The following is a 13,535-nucleotide window of genomic DNA, read 5'->3' on the forward strand; positions in this document are numbered from 1 at the left end:
TTCCTTCCCCCCCCCCCCCTCTACGCACACACTCCTCCTCCTCCTCCTTCTCTCTCCTCCTCCTCCTCCTCCGCGCTCCCCCCGCCCCGCTCGCAGCCCCGACGCCCTTCTCGGGGGTTGCGGGGTGTTCGATCCCCCCCCCGGGCAGCGCTGGGGGGGGGCCGGGGCCAGCCTATGGACAGACACAACCCCCCCCCTTTCCCCCGTCCCCCGTACAATCATGGCTCCGGTAAAAGCCGAGGTTCATGTGCTGCACGCAGGCTGGGGCGGGTGCGTTTCTCCGCGTGCCTCTGTGTGTGTGAGCGATGATTTAATTGTATTATTGGTATTAGGATTATTTTTACACCCCCCCCCCCCCTCCGGCCGCTTTACGCCGCATCTCCATGTTTTTGTTCTCCCCTCCCTCCCGAGCAGGAATCCGAGTGTGCAGCCGGGTGTGCAAACCGCTGGATGCGTGCCCGAGCCAGCCAACATGGATCGCGCCGGAGGGATGAGCCGGGACCGCTCCGCAAATCCCATTATCTCCGCAATCCCTGACAGATCCGGGCTCCGAGAGCGCCACCGGCTGTCCTGCTCCCGGCGGCTCCTTCTGGAGGAGGCTTTAACCCCTTTGGCACCTGTTTCTGTTATCTTTGAGTGGAAGGAGGGAAAGGGGCCGCTTTGGAGGTTTGTGCCCAGCAGGACAAGCGTCAGGAATCCGCTGGAAACCCGTAAAGAGAAATAATGCTGAAGTACAGTGAGTTGTGCTGTACGGGATTGCACCTGCAGGGCCCATAAATCCTAGAAACAGAACCAGGGGATCATAGAACCATGGAATGGTTTGTGTTGGGAGGGACCTTAAAGCTCATCCAGCTCTAAGCCCTGCCACAGGCAAGGACACCTTCTACTAGAGCAGCTTGCTCCAAGCCGCATCCAACCCGGCCTTGAACACTGCCAGGGATGGGAGCCACAGCTTTATCTGGGCACCCTGTGTTGGTGTCCGCAGAGTATCATGAGAACCCTGGTATATTGTGAGGAGCAGCTCTTGCCTTGGAGGTACCATCCAGAATAGACAAGGAAAAGCGAGGAGAACCCTAACACTGAGCACAAAATTAGTTCCTAGAAAAGAGGCCTAGGAGGAAGCCAAAGGACTCACGTAACGTGTTCCTGTGGCTCCAGCTCTGCCTGGAATCATCTGCTGGAGGACCCAGAGCAGCTCCAAGGGAGCAGAGCCAGGTCTCCTGGTCTTGTGTGGGTCCTTACCCAGGCACCATGCTGACGCCATGGAAAAGAGGCAGTGCCTGGTGCCAGAGTGTGCTGAGGAACGGTAAAAAACCTCACAGTGAACATCCTATTGCCTGCATCGATAAAGAAAAATGGGTCCTCTCCAGTTGCTGTGTAGTAGGGCTGCCTGTAGGGCTTAAAACTGTTTTCAGATGCTGGCATGTATGGGAGTAGCCAGAAGGCCATGTCCTTATTCAGGAGTTTCCACCACCATCCATGTTTCTGCAGAAGGGTGGTCCCTGGAACACAATCTCAGTTCTGCTCTCATGCTGCAAGAGCATCGCTGCAGTGGCTCCCCAGGAGCTGCTCCTGGTTATAGCAACGTAAATAAGAGCAGAAACAAGGTCCATGTCTCATATGTGACCCTCTTCTTGCTCAAAGCATTCCCCTTGTGACAGGTAGCCTTTGGGAGATCGATGTAGCCCATCATCTCATTTCTTTAAGCAAAACCTCCGCAGAGAGTGGAGAGGAAACCCATTCCAGCAGCCCCAGTAATCACCAGTTTAGCATCCTTTATACTGCACCTGTTCAAGCATTACATCAAGGGGCTGGAAGGCAGACGGCTCCCTGAGAAGCTGCCTGCTGGGTTGCTGTCTTCCTTTTATTCCATTCCTTTGAGAGTCACAGGGGCAGACAATACGGTCACCACATTGCTGGAAATTCACTCAGCCTTAGCTCACTTTTCTGGGAGGGTTTCCCCTCCTCTCCCCCTCTTTTTCTTTTGCTTTCTTCTTCCTTTTATCTATTGTGTTATGAACGTGTTTAAAAGAAAAGAGGGAAAATCTGGCTGGGTGCCTTTGTAACCTGAAGGAGATCCTTGTGGGTTGAGATTGTCTTCGGCTACGGGACAAAATGCTAAACATCCGCCATCCCCTGACCATCTTGGTTCCAGTTGGCCATGCCAGCAGACACTTGGACTTGAACTGCAAATTTGCCTTCAGGGGATTAAGTTCCAATTTACATAAGTAATTCCTATGGTGAGGAAAGGCTAGGCCAGGGAGGAAAGGGCACGGCGGTTTCTTGGGAGAAACTGAGGGGGGGAAAGTTACAACTTAGTGAAAAAGGAGACGTGGAGAGATTTCATTTACAATGCTCAGTTGTGATTTTATCCACCAGGTTTTAAACTGGGGCTATATATAGGGAGCAGGCAAAGGTCAAACGATGCGTGCTAACTTACGGGACCCACTGTCCTCAGGATCTCAGCCGTAACTTCAGAAGTTGCTACTAAACTTAGTAATTTATGACTATATCTATAAAACTATGGATAAAGGAACTGGCTTCTCCAAGGCTCGTACGTTGTGAACGGAACTGCTCTCTCTGTCCTCAGAGTCTTTGTTACAGATGAGCTTCCATTGTCAGGGGGATCCTTTGCATTTCCTTGCTTAGTGTTTAGAAATAGCACAAACTTAGTTACCATCTAAGTGCCTGACATGGAAATTCTTGAGATACGTTAAATAAAACACTCTTACCAGGGTGCATGGCATCTTCCAGATTACTCATATGTCACCTATTTTACCTATAGAATGCATACATCCTATGTTAAAGAAACGAATAACAAATAAACCCCAAACATGAACATTTATCTTGCTTATGATAACTCCGCATGCTCTTAGGAAATGTAATGACTGATCTACATTAGAGAAGTGCTTATGGCCTGGCTTACACAAAGGGTCGATGCAAGGAAAACACTGGGATGTGCACACTTAATGGCTTGCAGTGATAGATTGCCTCTCTGTGCAGTATCCCAGCCTTTTCCAAGCTTCTCCTGGGACTGAAGATTCTTTCTTCCTTCATTTAGGGGGAAACTGTGGCTTCACATTATCATGAGTAAGGACTGTAATTTATCTGGCTCTGAGCAGGGCTAAAACTTGCCTATTTGTGGACAGGCAAATCTGAGCCCCTGCTTCACGAACCTGTTTGTTCCATCAGATTTTATCCTGTTCCTCTCGGGCAGGCTGGAGGAAGAGGGAATTGTGCAGATAAGAGCAGTAATCCTCACTCGGCAGCCAAATTCCTCCCAGTCACCAGCAAGAACCGCTACTTTAAAGTCTAAATCTCTCAGTTGGAACTGTGGGATCAGTTCCACAGATAGCAGCAGGAAAGTCTTATCCTCTGCTAGCAGCAGCCACCGGGGAGAACACCATGGAATGGGAGAACTCTCCAAACCCTATCTCTTTTAGAAAGCTGTTTTCTCACTTTAGACCAAGCTTTCCATCCTTCTCACTGATGTGTACACCCTGAGCTACTCCGTCTCTCTTCGAACACTTAGTAGCACGGTGAGAAGGCTACACACATTATTTATACACCCTACTTAGACAAAACCATTTAGTTCAGCTTTCTTTAAAGCTTCGCTGGTGATGCTTTTCCTCTGTATCCTTTGTTTGGATCCCATAACATTAGAAATACGCTAATTGTCAAATTTCAAGGCCAACGAGCATCCCTCCTTGAAGAAGTAAAGAATCTATAGCAGAGGATTCTTCTGCAAAGCTGGGGAGATGCCATGGACCTGCTGCAAGATTCAGGTAAGTTATTTCGCTTCTTCCTTCTTTTCTATTTGCCTTATTAGACCTTGGAGAAGGGAATACCATCTTCCCACACCAGGGTCAGTAGGGTCTGGATGGCACTCAGACTCTCGGCACCGTAGGATCACAGAATGGTTTGGGTTGGAAGGGACCTTAGAAAGCATCTAGTTCCAACCCCCTGCCATGGGCTTGTTCCAGCATCATAATTCACGGTGACTGTAATAGGAAGAAACATGAGAATGATGGTAACAGAGCAAGGAATGATCACATGTGATATGCACCAAGCATTACCCAATTTATTCTTTTCCTCTCCAACAAATAATGGGATAGTTCTGGACTTTTACTGCCTTTGCAGTGGGTTTATAAAGGCTTTGTCCTTTTTTCTTCACACTCAGCAACACTTATATCACCCAGCAACAACAACAGGTCTGTATTCAAAGGCTGGTAGGGATAAGGCATAGAACTGGGATATTTACACCACAGATGAGGGAGATGCCTCCCAGCGCCATCAGCCAGCCCCGTGGTGCACATTTTCCTCCGGTCTATCAAGGCCCCTGAACTCTCTTTTCCCATCACAGGATAAGGAAAAATCCCACTGAGGTCTACAAAGACTTCTGGTACCCTGCAGGACCGGGAGCTGGGACCTGCCGAGGCAAAGTCTCTGTTTAAACAGGAGCTGCAGCGCCTTGCTCCCGAGGGAGAGAAAGTGAGACCTTTGCCCCTGCTCTTCATTAACCACACCTTCCACCCCCCCCACGCTCTTCCTCCCCCTTCTGCCCTGCTCATATCCTCACAAAAGGCATTACATCGAGGCATCCGTTCTTAAGGAACAACTCTGCTGAGCTCTGACTCCAATAGGGTTTATCAAATGGGTTGCTTTGTGCTTGCTCCGTTATGGGTTAAATGCTGCTTTTCTAATGTACAAACACCCACAGAAGGATTCTGAGAGTAAAGCAAGCCAAGAGCCACCCGCGCTCCCTGCTTTGCTTCGTCAGGAACCTTCTGGCCTTGGACAAGTCACTTCCTCCCTTTGTGCCTCATTTTCCCCTCTTTGCCTGACCAATTCCCTACTGCCGAGCACTTTGGGGTTGTTTGTCTGCAAAAGCGCTGTACAAGTGCAAGTTATTCTTCATTAAACAATGACATTAAGGACTTTGAAAGGAAACAATGATGTCAGTAACAACTTTGGAAGGAAATAGTGCCATTAATGACTTCTAAAAGAAAAAAAGTAGAGATTGAAATATCTTCCTACGCCTGTCTTTATATTTTAGCTCTAGCAGCTTAAATCAAATGGGACAGTGGATTGTATTTGTCTTCATGGGTTTGCAGCATCCAAAACAGTACAACTGATTACTTATAGAATCCCAGAGCTGTTTGGGTTGGAAGGGAGCTTAAAGCTCATCCAGCTCCAACCGCTGCCACGGACAGGGACCCCTTCTACTGGAGCAGCTTGCTCCAAGCCCCTGTGTCCAACCTGGCCTTGAGCACTGCCAGGGATGGGGCAGCCACAGCTTCTCTGGGCACCCTGTGCCAGCGCCTCAGCACCCTCACAGGGAAGAGCTTCTGCCTAAGAGCTCAGCTCAGTCTCCCCTCGGGCAGGTTCAAGCCATTCCCCTTGGCCTGTCCCTACAGGCCCTTGTCCCAAGCCCCTCTCCAGGTTCCCTGCAGCCCCTTTAGGCACTGGAGCTGCTCTCAGGTCTCCCCTTCAGGAGCCTTCTCTTCTCCAGGCTGCCCCAGCCCAGCTCTCTCAGCCTGGCTCCAGAGCAGAGCTGCTCCAGCCCTCGCAGCATCCCCGTGGCCTCCTCTAGACTCATCCAACAGCTCCACGTCCCTCTGGTGCTGCTGCCCCAGGGCTGGATCAGGACTGCAGAGGTGGCTCCCCAGAGCACAGCAGAGGGGGAGAAGTCCATCCCTTGACCTGCTGCTCACGCTCTGGGGATGCAGCCCTGGGTGGCTTTCTGGGCTAGGTCATTGTACAGGAAGATGACAAATTTGTTCTTGGTACTAAATTCATTTTTTATGAATGGAAATACTTTGAAGGGGTTGCTGGAACTGCTCTCTTTTCCCTCTATAAGCTGAGACTCCCTGGCTTTTGTGACTTTCCCATCTCGATGATGGCTTTCCAACCTGCTTACCTCGCTGTCCTCTCCTGCTGGGGTAACGGGGATTCCTGTGGGTCATGTATTTGAAGTGGTTTAGCTGTTTATCCCCTTCTTCCTGTGAAAGAGTGAGTGTGCTGCAGACCATGGAGCTGAGGAACATCCCTAAAACAAGTCCGGTTTAACAAATGTAATGGGATAGTCATAAAACCACAGAAACATCGCTTTGGAAGGAACTTCAAGAGACCAATTAGGCTAATTCCCTATGGGGAGGAAGCAAAGAGGACTTATTAATGCCATGTTATTTTTTGTATTGTTATTATTTACATTAGGTGGTGAAAGTGCACAACAGTTACCAGAGTAGTAAATGATGTGGTCTATGTCCACAAACCAAGAGTATATTGAAGGAGCCTGTCCTTAGGATTTCAAGTTCATTCTTAGGAACCTAAGCAGACACCCTGGCTTTAAACCCAAACAAGCTTTGCAGCTGCTCCCATCTCTTGGTGAGCCCAAACCTCAGCTGATGGGCACGGAGCAGGACCAAGGCTTGTGGGAGCATTGAAGCTCTCCTGGGGGGCTCTGACATAGCAGAGCATCCGGTACATCGTGGATTCAGGTCCGAGGTCCCAATGCAGAAGGGGAGCTTGACAATCACAAGCAGGTTTTGTTCAATGGGAGTTTGGTGCCTGTGGCCTTTTGTGCCCTGGGACTTTTCCCTCACATTCCTGCCTTTTTTAGCACCTTTAAAAAATACTTGGCAGTAACTGAAGCTTTGCCTCTACCCATCGGTTGCTCTCATTTAACTGGTTTGCAACCCAGTTTAATTAAACACTTGGTTCTGACGTCCTTGTATCAGCTTAGGGCATTGCATCAGCTTAACTTGCAGTTGTATGTTCTGTTCTTGGCTACGCTATCGGAAACTGCCTTTAAGACAGGAAACCTGAGGTAAAAGCCTGAAGGTAACAGCCATGCAGTGACTGCACCGAACCAAGTCACGGTTCCAGGCTGAAGCTGTTCTCCAGGGCTGGAAGTGTCCTGCGTGGGGCCCCACAGCACAGCAAGGTGACGATAGGCCAAGAACCCTCTCCACCAGCAGCAGCTGGGGCTTAAACCAACTCAAAGCCAGGCTTTCTCCTCCCTTCCTCCCAAATCACTGATACTTTTGTATATACATACATAATGACTTCTCAAGCTGGTTTCCAGTGTGCAAGAGAATCCATCGCACAGCTCCGCAGGAACGGAGCTGCACAAGCTCTGCTGCTGTTGCCCCTTCCCCTGCACAGCACCCAGAGCTGCGGAAGGGGACCCAAACCCCCCACCCCGTTCCCCAAGATCTCTGCAAAACCATCTTTACCCCCAGCCCCGGGTGCCATGGGGCTGCCGGGACCCCCGGTGCTGGTGAGACAGCCCCGACCGTAGCGGGGCTGTGGGGCTGAGAGAGCCCCGTCAATATTGACAGGAAACGATCGGTGGCTTTTTTGGTTGCGAGCTGCAGCGCTCTGAGGTTCAGGCACCGACATCCTGGCCCCGCGCAGCGCCGGGGCCGGGCAGGAAAGCGGGGGCTGCAGCAGGCGAGAGCGGCCCCGGACCGGGACCGGGTGGGCCGGAGCGCAGGCGGCCCGGTGCCCCCACCCCTGCAGGTGGAGGAGGCCGTGCAGTGCCCTGGAGCACGTCTGGCCCTGCATCCGTCCCTGCATCTCTTCCTACATCCCTCCCTGCATCTCTTCCTGCATCCCTCCCTGCATCTGTCCCTGTATCCCTCCCTGCCTCTGTCCCTGCATCCCTCCCTGCCTCTATCCCTGCATCCATCCCTGCATCCCTTTCTGCATTTGTCCCTGCATCTCTTCCTGCATCCCTCCCTTCATCTAGCTCTGTATCTCTCCCTGCCTCTGTCCCTGCATCCATCCCTACATCTGGCCCTGCGTCCATTCCTGCATCCATCGCTGCATCCCTTCCTGCATCCCTCCATCCCTGAACTCCCCTCTGAAGCCCTCCATCCCTTTATTCACCTGATGTAGTAGAGATATCCCTGCTCACTGCAGTGGAGTGATGCCTCTTGGACCAGATGGCTTTTAAATACCCCTTCCAACACAAACCATTCTATGATTCTATCACCTCTCCATACTCAAGCCCCTTTGAGCCCCCTGAAGCCCCGAGGGCCAGAGGACCTGGGGACAGGGGTGCCTGCTGTGGGGGCTGAGGCAGCACTTTTACACAGTTACCAACCAGTACAAGCTGCAAGGACAGAGAAAACCCATAATCAAACCTTTAGCCCTTTGTCACTGCTCTGGGAGAGTCGCATGGACCAGTCTGAGATGCCTCTTTACTATAAATGTCCTGATTATTTGTCAGAGGAAGCAACTTGTTTCCTTTGCTGCTAATTTTGGTGCTTTGCCATGGACTCTGCCAATCTGCTTTGGGATCTTTGTAATCATGTGCCTCCTTTAGTGACTTACAGAATGGGTTAGATCTTGCTCACCCCATTACTCATCAGAAACTGAGGCTTAACCTGTTACTTAGTCACTGGTGAGTCACAGCTTGTCCTTTGGAAAATGAAAGATGGGCAGATTCTGACATCCTCAAAGCTTACATCCACAGAGGGGAGACTGAGCTGAGCTCTTAGGCAGAAGCTCTTCCCTATGAGGGTGCTGAGGCGCTGGCACAGGGTGCCCAGAGAAGCTGTGGCTGCCCCATCCCTGGCAGTGCTCAAGGCCAGGTTGGACACAGGGGCTTGGAGCAAGCTGCTCCAGTGGAAGGGGTCCCTGTCCGTGGCAGGGTTGGAGCTGGATCAGCTTTAAGGTCCCTTCCAACCCAAACCAGTCTGGGATTCTATAATATTTAGACTAAATCACTTCAGCCATACTCCTGTCAGTCTCTCTTGATGCTCAAAGATTTTCCCCTTGACATGAGAGTCCCAGGAATGGGAATAATCTCTAAAATCACCAAAAATCAGTGCATCAGATGCTCTGAGGGTGCTTGGAGCAAGTCATGGATGGAAGGCGTGGTGCTGAGCGGACAACGCTGACCAATTTCACAGATGCCAAACCCAAGCGCGCTAAATCCAGCTCTGATTAAGACTTGCATCAATTTTTCAATCTGGTTACTTGCTACATGAAAATAACCTGTCGTAAACACAGCGTGAAGCAGCAGTGGGGCTGCATGAGAGGCCTGCACAAACGCGGTGGTATATTTAGGGTAATTTCCTAATATAGGCAAACCCACTCTGTTCTCTTTCTGTCGCTCTGCCTTGGCTCGCTGACAGCGGGGTTACAAAAATAGTGAGAAGACCCGAAATTGAAAATGAGACTCACTTTGCAGAACTGCGCCACTTGGGGAGGCAGAATCACGGCCTCATAGAGTGGTTTGGGTTGGAAAGGAGCTTAAGGTCACCCAGCTCCAACCCCTGCCACGGGCAGGGACCCCTTCCATAGAGCAGCTTGCTCCAAGCCCCTGTGTCCAACCTGGCCTTGAGCACTGCCGGGGATGGGGCAGCCACAGCTTCTCTGGGCACCCTGTGCCAGCGCCTCAGCACCCTCACAGGGAAGAACTTCCTTATATCTAAGCTGAACTTTCCCTGTTTTACTCTGAACCCATCACCCCTTGTCCTATCGCTGCAGTCCGTGATGAAGGACGAGTCAGGCTGATGGGGTTCTCTGAGTTCGAGCTGCGATGCGGCAGGTTTCAGCGGTGCTTTTCCCTACAGGCCACTTTCTGCAGGGAACTGTGGTGTTGGGATGTGCGCGTTTTCTCCTGCATGGCTTTCACCGCATCTTCCCAACACGGTGGGTGTTATTTCTAGGTCCCTGGATTTCGCTGCCCTCTTCAGTCAGTTCCCTGTTGCTCTGTGCCGTGTGCCCTGGCACGCAGGAGGCAGGAGCCCATCTCTGCCTGGAATGTGCCCAGAAAATGGGATTTCCCCCCCCGCGCTTTCACTCCCTCCCATGCCAGGAGTTCCCGTTCGTTCCGCTGAAGCCGATGGAGGGGAAGGACCGCTGGCGGGGGGGGGGGGGGTATGTACCAGCCCCACCGAGTCCCCAGGGTCTCTGGGCACCGAGCAGTTCCCGTGGGGGGGTCACGGCTTTGCGGCACCGGCCGGGGTTGGGGGGGGGGGGGGGGGGGAAGCCGCCCGGCTGCTCGTGGGAAGGCAGCCGGGGACCTCTGCTGGGCAAAGCCTAAAAATGCCCTTTTTATCCCCAAACGCGTGCCCCGCGGCCGGGAGGGCGGGGGGAGACCTCCGGAGGGCGCCAGCACCGCGGCTTTCCCCGCCGGGCAACGGGCAGGGACAGGGGCTGGCCCCGGGCGAGCTCGGAACCGAGGGGGCGAGGAAGTGGCGGGGGGGGTCACGGCGGGGGAAAGCGCCGGCATTTAGAGGGGGTGAAACGGTTCAGAAACGGGAATGACCGCAAGAGACTGAACTTTCTTTGACTTCCTCCCACCCATCCACGCCTCCATCCATCCCTCCATCCCTCCATCCATCCACCCACCCATCCATCCATCCCATCCATCCCTCCATCCATCCATCCATCCATCCATCCATCCCATCCATCCCGCCATCCCTCCATCCATCCCTCCATCCATCCCTCCCTCCATCCATCCATCCATCCATCCATCCCTCCATCCATCCATCCCTCCATCCCTCCATCCATCCATCCATCCCTCCATCCATCCGTCTCATCTGTCCTCTGCTCGCGTCCCCTCTCTGTCGGATCCAGCTCCCGCTTCTCCCTGCTCCATCCCGGTTTCCCTCTCTCCATCCCGGCAGCAAGCAGAGGGCGGGACAGGACCCACACCCTTCCGACGCTGTGTTTAAAGCAGCATCCCCTTGCCCGGTGCCTGTGTTGCCCTCACCCAGTGCCGTCCCCAAAGGCATCCCGTTGTCTTATCTCCCCATGCGGATTAAACTCCCTCACACACCGCAAAGGTGACTGAGCAGGATGTTTCTGCAGGAGCTTACTCCAAAGTGGAGCTGAAATGTCCATTTTGGAGCTAAACACCGGTATCTCATATTTTACCGTGTCCCTTAAGTTCCCAACACCCCTGAAATGGAGACGCTGGAGATACCACAGTGTTCAAAAGCAATAAATCAAATAGAGACAAACAGATGCCACCTCCTGCCCTGCACCCGGGGTGACCGCAGGAGGAACTGGGAACAGCTCTCAGCCCTTCCAGAACTTCTCCATCACAAATCCCAGGGTTTTTAACCCAGCTCAGGAGCTGGTTCAGCAGCTTCTGCCTGGTTGTGCTGGGTAGGGAGAGCCCACACTTCTGTCCATGCGTCCATGTGTCTGTGTGTCCATGAGGCCATGTGTCTGTGAATCTCAGTGTCCATGTGTCTGTGTGCCTATGGGTCCATATGTACATGGTGTGTATGTCCATGTGTCTGTGGTCCATGTGTCCATGTGTCTGTGTATCTCTGTGCCTGTGTGTCTGTGTATCTGTGCATCCATGTCCATGGTCTGTGTGTCCATGTGTCCGTGCGTCCGTGTTTGCAAAGACCATTCCTCGGTCCTCCAGGCCACGCAAGGATGCAGCCACTCCATTCCTGGACTCCTTGTGCCCTGGAGCATTTGACACGGCTGCATCTTCCACACCAGGTCTGGTGCCAATCTCTCTCCCAACCCAAGATTCCACTCAAAACTGAGGCTATTGAAGCGCACACACAGCATGGACCCCCCAGATCTGCTGTTTCTTGCCTTGAGGTGCACAGACGAAGTTGCAGGAGCCTTTTCCCTTTGGATCTGCTGAGCTCTGGCGCGTTCTCCCCTCCACCAACCACGGGGAGGTGTTTGGGATGTGCAGACAAATGCACATTTTCTGGTGTGCAGCAGAACAACCACCTTGGCCGGGTCGAGCTGAAACCCTGGCGAAGCCCTGGGGATCTGCCCATAAGGGGAGAGGTTTTATTATCACTGTTGCTGTTGCCAAAAAAGCAGCAAACTTTACAATCCAGATGTTTGGAGAGTGTCAGAACAAGCTGCTGCTGCTGCTGTTGGTTTTCATGGTGAAATCAAAAGCAAGCGCCCTGATTCCTAATCTGAGAGCATCCAGCCTCGCAAAGAATGCAGGTTGCTCTTTGCTTTCTACCTATCTAACCCAGATGCTCTGGGTATCTCCCACTGCTGACAGCCCTTGTCTTCAAAGGGTTGTCTTCAACGATCCATCAATTAGGATAAAAAATGAGCTCTCTTTCTCCTGCATTTGTTTTGGGAAGAGGGAAATCATTTAAACAACTGTATCTCCATTAAATGAGGGAGGGAGGGTGGGGAACGGATCCCCTTACTCTCTGCAATGAAGGGCTGTTTCACAGAACACACACTTTTGGGGCCACATACCACCTCTCACCCCTCACAAAGGATTATTTGCAAGCCCTGTAGAGTAACAGGGTGGAGAAACCACGTTTTGGGGCTGGGAGGAGATGTTTTTCCCCTTCATTTGCCCACTCGGTGGGTAGAAAGGCAATGGGTGAATACTGACATCGATATCCACTCTAACCTTCCCCGTTTCACTCATCCCTGCCGGTTATATTCACCAAGGCCTCACTTCTTCTCGTTGTAGGAGAAGCACAAGAAGGGGGGATGCTTCCTATGCCACACAGGGGGATGCTCCAAGGTGGTGATCCCTGTTTTCCTCCCTTCAAGGAGGTTGCTGCTTCGAACTGGAACAAATCCAGCAACTTTTCCAAACGGAGCAATACTTAGGGAATATCACCCAGGCAGCGAGGAAACTCGGCTTTTATTGCCACCAATTAGGCGTGTGCTGGGATAAAAAGGCTTCCAGCGCTCTCCATCCAGAGGGAGCTGCATCCCTTTAGGACGTGCTCCTGGAAACAGCCCCTTTGCCTTTTTTATTTACAATAAACACATTTCTGTTAATGAAACCCTCGCCCACTTTGCAACCTCCCCCCTTCCCCTCCCCAAAGCTCATAAAGCTCCAACTTTGCATATCTGAGCCCTGGGCTGCTGGGCTGGGTCCTTGGGGGTCCCAGGGTCAGGCTGGGGGCAGCGGGGTCATTGTATCGCCATCATGGGTCAATAAGCAACTGGTCAGGCTCTCAATCCACATCAGGCCTTGAAGAGGACTGGGAAATGGGAGAATCCATTCATAATAATAATAAACTTGTCAATCAATAACAGGCAGGAGAAATACTTTGTAAAAGGTAAAAAAAAAAAATTAATTAAAAAATAACAAAAAACACCCCCAAAAAGGGGAGGGTTTTTTTTTTTTTTTTTTTGCCTTTTAAAGTTTGCCAACATGAAACTTTAGCCAGTTTAAAAAACACTCTGAGGGTGTTTTATCTGTTGCAGAGGAATTTTAAACCCGGACTGCTTTAAATCGAACACTTTCAAGTGAAGGAATAAGAGTTTGTAGGTACGAGTGCGATTTAAATGAGAATTGATAAATGTTGCCCAAAGAACGTAAACTCCTCCTCGAGGGAAAAGGAGATATCAAGCCCATTCTCTGTCTTACAAAGACTGAAAGATTGTGGCTTTCTTGCGTTGCCTTTCATTTCTGATACCAGCACTTTGTGAATGGCAAGGAAGGGTTTTGATTTGAGCTTATCTTAGCCACAGAAATGTTTTCCAGCATTCTTTTAGTTCTAAGCTGAACTAGCGAGCAGAATCCTGCTTTAGCGCATCAATGGCTTGGACCT

At 51.5% G+C, this 13,535-nt stretch overlaps 1 long non-coding RNA gene across 1 annotated transcript; it reads left to right on the top strand.

Moving 5' to 3' along the window:
* The first annotated feature begins 9,506 nt into the window (after window positions 1–9,506).
* LOC136024092 (uncharacterized) lies at window positions 9,507–12,761 on the top strand. Its single transcript, XR_010616740.1, has 2 exons — window positions 9,507–9,666; window positions 12,440–12,761. It is a non-coding gene; the product is annotated as an uncharacterized LOC136024092 (long non-coding RNA).
* Window positions 12,762–13,535: the final 774 nt, after the last annotated feature.

This window comes from Lathamus discolor, chromosome 20 (assembly GCF_037157495.1).
Source record: "Lathamus discolor isolate bLatDis1 chromosome 20, bLatDis1.hap1, whole genome shotgun sequence".
Lineage (NCBI taxonomy): Eukaryota > Metazoa > Chordata > Aves > Psittaciformes > Psittacidae > Lathamus > Lathamus discolor.